This window comes from Lactuca saligna, chromosome 8 (genome assembly GCF_052625555.1).
Source record: "Lactuca saligna cultivar CGN05327 chromosome 8, ASM5262555v1, whole genome shotgun sequence".
NCBI lineage: Eukaryota > Viridiplantae > Streptophyta > Magnoliopsida > Asterales > Asteraceae > Lactuca > Lactuca saligna.
The window spans coordinates 145,166,859-145,174,415 of record NC_136424.1 but is presented as its reverse complement, the minus strand read 5'-3'; positions in this window follow the sequence as shown (position 1 = coordinate 145,174,415).

The window sequence follows — 7,557 nt, the reverse complement described above, 5'->3', positions numbered from 1 at the left end:
CGAGAGATTGTGGGACTACATGGTGTACCAATATCCATTATCTCCGATAGAGATAGTAGGTTCACCTCGCGATTCTGGCAATCGTTACAAAAATCTATAGGAACGAGGCTCGACATGAGTACTGCTTACCATCCACAAACCGATGGTCAAAGTGAGAGGATCATACAAACCTTGGAAGATATGCTAAGAGCTTACGTAATTGATTTTGGTAAAGCGTGGGATACCCATTTACCACTAGTCGAATTTTCATACAATAATAGCTATCACTCCAGCATTAAAGTTGCTCCATTTGAAGCCCTCTATGGACGGAAGTGCAGATCACCACTGTGTTGGACTGAAGTAGGTGACACACAACTAGCCAAGGGATAAGTACCCGACAACACTATCACTGGCCCGAAAATCAGAAGAGAGACAACCGAGAAGAATGTACAAATTCGGGATCGACTAAAGGCTTCAAGAGAAAGACAAAAGAGTTATGCAAACAAAAAACAGAAACCCTTGGAATTTCAGGTAGGGGACCAAGTGCTATTAAAGGTCTCACCCTGGAAGGGGTTAATACGTTTCGGAAAACATGGGAAACTAAACCCGAGTATATTGGACCATTCGAGATCCTTGCAAGGATCGGCCTGGTAGCCTACAAATTTCGTCTACCGCATGAACTCAATAACGAACACCCTACCTTTCATGTGTCAAACTTAAGGAAATGTTTGTCCGATGAGACCCTTGTCGTCCCTCTAGAAGAAATCAAAATCAATGCGAGTCTCCATTTTATAGAAGAACCAATTGAAATCATGGATAGGGAAATTAAAAGAACAAAAAAAAGTCGCATACCCATCGTGAAGGTCCGCTAGAATGCAAAGCGAGGACCTGAATACACCTGGGAACGCGAAGATCAGATGAAACACAAGTACCCACATCTTTTTTCCCTAATCCACAAGTGTTTTTCTTACGTTAAATTTCGGGACGAAATTCCCTCTAACGAGGGGATCATGTGACAGACCGATATTTCGGTTATATGTAATGACTTATAAAGCCAAGTATTGTAACCAGTTTTGAAAATAATGAAATTAACTTTAAAAATAAAATGTACAAAAGTCACTATTTTGGTTACCTACTATGATAGATATCACTAAACTGTGAGCGTACATAAAAAGACCGTCCAAATCTGACTTCGTATGAGGAAGTTATGATTTTTCCAAGTTCGGTATAGTGGTAGACAGCTAAAAACTCGAAACAGAGATCGAGCAACTTTTGGCCGGAATGACCTAAATGAGAATCGAAGGTCTCGACAACGGTATTTCAATGGTAAAAAGTTTGGCAAAAACAAACATCGGATAAAGAAGTTATGGATTTCTAACGAATTTTTCTTACCCCGGCCTTTTAAAAATAAATAATAAAAATAATTTCAAAATTTGCCGATGGAGTCTAAACAAAAGTTGTAGAACGTAGTCTCACCTACGCGTAGATATAAAGAACGTCAAAAACGGAGTTCGTATGAAGAAGATATGAATTTTTGAAGTTTACTAAATAATAAAAATATAAATTTAAAATGATTTTCGGTATTATCCGAAGGGGGAGTCACCGGCCCAATCCAAGTTACGTCCGGCGTAACAACGTACGCCCAACGTACGCGAGGACTAGGCCTCGGATTGTCCACGTCGCCCCCTATGCACGTGATATCCCGAAGCCCCGGTTTCCATACTCAAGCCCCGAAGGTCGTTCGTGCTCCCGAGATTCCCGAGAATCCAGAGAAAATCCGCTTTCTCGAGTCAAAGTTCTGTTCGGTTTTCATCTCGCCTTCTTCGATATTTCAAGTGAGTTCATACTTCTATAAACTATGCTTTTAAATATTTGATAAATGCTTTTTACACAATATTAAAGGGGGGAAATGCAAGTAAAACACGCGGTTATTATCGTGTGTAACTTAACGATTCACTATATAAACTTTTTATGAAAGTAATCATATGTGATTCATAAACTACTACATGAGTATTCTCGTATGAAATATATATTTTCAATAACACCTTGTCTTGTGGAAATAAAACGTGTTTATATATATATATATATATATATATATATATATATATATATATATATACAAGTCAAATGCTCCATTTTACATTAGGTACATGTGATCAGTTAAGTCACTTTACGTGTTATACTTTACATAATGAGTGAGCATTACACTAGGGTTTACTATATGAATGAAACACACTTAGAAAAACTATAATAGGTATAGTTTACGAGGAAATCATGAACAATTACATACTAGGCACACTACATCAAAGAAGATACTTTCATATACAAGAACAAATGAACATTTTCATACGTAAATCTGTTTTATACTAAATTTTGTGAGACATTTCACGTACTTTCAATTATGAATTTTAAGTCTTGTATTATATATCATAATCCCTTGTAGGGGGAGCGTGATACTTGTGTATATATCTATATGGGATTGAAAATCCCACACCTGTTGTTACCTACAACTAGACCAGCAGGGCTGGGGTGACAAACGTCATAACTTTCCAACGCCTAAATAACGTTGATATAGGCATCCTGGTCAAATAGCATGGTTAGAAGACTCACATGGAGTATTAAAAACACATTGATTTATGGGGTTTTTCAAACGCCTTAACGATTTACACATAAAACTATTATTTTAGGCATGAAAAGCACTATTGCATTACAACTTTGGAACAACCAAACTACCATCTACTATAGTAGAAAATATTGGATTTTCTTGTAACATTTAACAGGAACAAACCATTTTCATTCTTTTTCATATAAACATTGTCACTAAATACTTATAAACTCACCAACTTAAATGCTGACCTACTCTTTCAAAACCACTCGTATTCTCAGGGATTCAGTAATACAGGTAAACTGCAGCTTTTGAAGAAGGGATGCTGCGACGTTAGTTTAATTTCATTTTAAATCATAATATTGTAATTTCTTTTGAAACAAGTTACCTTTCAACAATGTAAACTTTTAAATTATATATGTGATAGTTGTATTGCTTTCTTTACTATGTATTCAATTGTTACGATACTACATGCAGTCATCCACCCTCGAACGATTCCGCCGTTCTGGTTTGGGGTGTGACATATATATATATATATATATATATATATATATATATATATATATATATATATATATATATATACTTACATTACGCCTTAAAAAACGCTATGACTCGATAAGTTTGAGGCTTGGCCTTGTCGCCACGCCACGCCTCACGCAATTATATATATATATATATATATATATATATATATATATATATATATATATATATATATATATGTCACACCCCAAACCAGAACGGCGGAATCGTTCGAGGGTGGATGACTGCATGTAGTATCGTAACAATTGAATACATAGTAAAGAAAGCAATACAACTATCACATATATAATTTAAAAGTTTACATTGTTGAAAGGTAACTTGTTTCAAAAGAAATTACAATATTATGATTTAAAATGAAATTAAACTAACGTCGCAGCATCCCTTCTTCAAAAGCTGCAGTTTACCTGTATTACTGAATCCCTGAGAATACGAGTGGTTTTGAAAGAGTAGGTCAGCATTTAAGTCTCACCAACTTAAATGCTGACCTACTCTTTCAAAACCACTCGTATTCTCAGGGATTCAGTAATACAGGTAAACTGCAGCTTTTGAAGAAGGGATGCTGCGACGTTAGTTTAATTTCATTTTAAATCATAATATTGTAATTTCTTTTGAAACAAGTTACCTTTCAACAATGTAAACTTTTAAATTATATATGTGATAGTTGTATTGCTTTCTTTACTATGTATTCAATTGTTACGATACTACATGCAGTCATCCACCCTCGAACGATTCCGCCGTTCTGGTTTGGGGTGTGACATATATATATATATATATATATATATATATATATATATATATATATATATATATATATATATATATATATATATATATATATATATATATAATTGCGTGAGGCGTGGCGTGGCGACAAGGCCAAGCCTCAAACTTATCGAGTCATAGCGTTTTTTAAGGCGTAATGTAAGTCGGTGATTTTCTATTAATTTAAAATTATATTATCACATAAATATAAATTTATATTAAATATAACTACTTTTTAGAAGTGTTAGATCAATAAGTAATAACAAAAAGATAACAAAAACCACAATACTCGTATCTACGATTAGAAAAGACATAACAAAGAGCAAAAAATCGTATCCCAAACAAAGAAAACATGCATCATAACATGCTATAACGAGCCATGGTGCGCCATATCACGCCTTTCCACGCGCCTTGCCTAATAACAACGTTATGTGACTTTTCGTAACAGTGAAACCACGTCTCACACCATGGTGCGCCTTTTAGAACACTGATATATATATATATATATATATATATATATATATATATATATATATATATATATATATATATATATATATATATATATATATATATATATATATATATATATATATATGGCTGAATCATTGTGAGAACTAAAAAAAAAACGTGTGAACTTGCGATCTTATATTCAACTCATCATTTTTCAAAAATAAAAATACTAATATTCTAGAAATTGTGCATGGGCTCAAAAAAAATTGATAACTTTTTTTTTTGGAAATTTGCATGTAAGTACGATCAGTAGTCGTATATAATATATAATTGTTGATGAGCACAATTAGCAGTCATATGATTGTTGATTATGTTAACTAATAGTTCATATGACTGTTGATTTTGTGCATTAGTAGTAGTAGAAAAAATCATAATTTTTTTAGCTTAGATATGACATAGACGCACCATTTGAAGACGGCTGATGCTTTTGGTGTTGAAAAATGTTCTGATTATAAGCTCGTAAGTTCTCACAAATCTTTTGGTTCTCAAAATAACCTAATTTCTCTCTCTCTCTCTCTCTCTATATATATATATATATATATATATATATATATATATATATATATATATATATATATATATATATACATCCATTTTTGATTAATAATTAAGTTTATTTTTATATTTTAAATTTTTCCTATGATTTTTATAATAGAAAAACAATAAATACATAATGGTATGTGTGTAAAAATAATGTCATTATTTTTATTGAATCTTTCAAAGTCGCCAAGACAAAAAAAAAGTTCTCTCATCTTCTTCAACCTCATCTAATGAACACCACCACAAAGACCACATACGACGGCGACCTCACCACCGCCATCACCATCAACGTCAACCTTACCACCACCAGAAACGGATTTCAGAGCTGGAACTGCTGTTAGCTCTTCCTCATTGCATCTTCGGTATACCGTTTCCCTTTCCTACCACCGGTAAACTACCGTTATAAAATGTACAAGCTCCATCCGATTCCAAATCTGTGATTTCCGCCTCAGATCTATAAAATGGCAAGTAGGACTGTATGGATGAAACCCTAATATTTAGGGTTTGCACCCTATCTAAACAACTTATAACACTCCAACCCAGCCTCCATTGTTCCTCCCAACCTAGACAAATCCCTAACTCGAACCCTAAGCCTCTTTTGAGTGTTCTTGAGCTTATTGGTGACTTTTGTGTGCATTTGAAGTTGGAAGGGAAGAAAGAAGCTTGGGAGTTCAAGTGGAAGCTAGTAGATCCATATGTTTTGCTTCATTCTCTATTCATTCAAGGTAAAAAGCTTGAACATTGACCATCTATCTCTTAGATTTTGTTTTGGGGTTTTTTTTTTCTACCTCTGTTATGAGTTTGTGCAGTTATAATCGGATTTTGTGAGTGTGTTTAGAGTTACACTTTAGATCTGGAACCATTGAGGGTTCCCATGGCATAAATGTGCCAACTTTATGGCCATGGGAGACCCATGCATCATATAAACCTCTTTTTATGGATTTTGAGCCAAAAACCCCCATGCATGGACGTCAAGATTGGAACTTTTCGTATAAAATGGACCTTAAGAGGTCAGATCTATGGTTTCGATGCCTTAAGACCCATTATAATCGACTTTATAGTTTTGGAAAAAGATGGACTTGACGAGTCGTTGATGGGACTCGGCGAGTCGTGATGTATGCTCCATAAAATTCTTTCTGTTGAGGACCAGATGCTAAGATTAAAGGTCCCTTAGTTGTTTGGGCTCATTAGGGACCTAGAAGTCATAGAACTCGATGAGTTCAAGGCAATGTCCCAACCGCATAAAGACGGAATCGGCGAGTTCAGGGAGAACTCGGCGAGTCATAGACTGAACACCTTCATACAGATGAAGATGGACTCAACGAGTTCAAGGAGGAACTCGGCGAGTCGATTGAAGAAGGTCCGATGTATTAAGGCGAACTTGTTGAGCTCTTGCTAGACTTGACGAGTAGGGACAAGGTTGTAGCTTTTCGTGAACGAGGGGACTCGATGAGTTGGTGAACCAACTCGGCGAGTCTGGTCAACCAGATGTTGACTTCGACCAAAAACTTGAGTTTGACCAAGGTTTTGACATTGACTTTGACTTGGACTTGAGTTGACCCTTGTAAGGGTTATGAGTAGGATACGATAATTTAGAAAGGATGTTGTGTAGGGATTGAGGAGTCGGGAAGAGTCGATTTTCACACCGAGGACAGTGCAGATACTACACGACATTGAGGTGAGTTACCTTTCAGTAGAAGTGGGTGTAAGGCACCAAGGCCGACCCACTAGTAGTTGATTATAGTTAAGATAATTGTCTTTGTGATAATTGTCTGGTTTGATATTACTTGATGTGTTCTATGTGTCAGTATGATGTGTTATATGTGATAGTGGTAGTAGGAGGGGAATAGTCCCCCAATTCAATCGTTAGGACCAAAGGGTAGGTCGGACACCCTAGCTATGTCTGACAGTATGATTATGATATATTTGTTGGATAAGGTGTCTAAGTCCATAACTATTTCTGGTATGTACTTGACCCGACCCAGCATGGTCCATTTGGGTTGCATGGCACCATGCAATTGGATAAACTAAATGAGAGAAATAACGCTTGGAGATTATTAATATATTATAAGTTCTAATATATTAATAATATTATTTGATTAGTTTGATCAAGAATTAATTTAGAATTAATTAAGTGATCAAAAGATAACTAATTAAATATATGGGTTGATTAAGTAAATCATCCATATCTTGTATAGTGGGCTAAAAGGCTCCATGGATCATCAAGTTGGGTTCCACCCATAGGATGCTCCATGGATGCTCCATGGGAGTTACAAACCCATGGGTCATGGAAATGAAGAGTCATGACACATTAGGGTTTAACCCTAGATGTGTCAACACTATATAAGGAATATGATCTCCTCCCAAATCGGTTGCACAAAGAAAAGAGGGCTTGGCCGATTTGAAGAAGTGAGTATACTCTCATAAGTTCTTCCAAGAGCATTTGGTGTTGTGTGAAGCATTTGAGGCATCACCACTTGAGGTGCTAGGCTCACAAGGTTTCAAGGAACACAAGTAACAACAAGACAAACATAGATCCAAGGTTATTAGGGTTGCATGTACACTTAGGAAGTGTTAGAATGCTCAAAACCCATCAGTGGTATCAGAGCCTA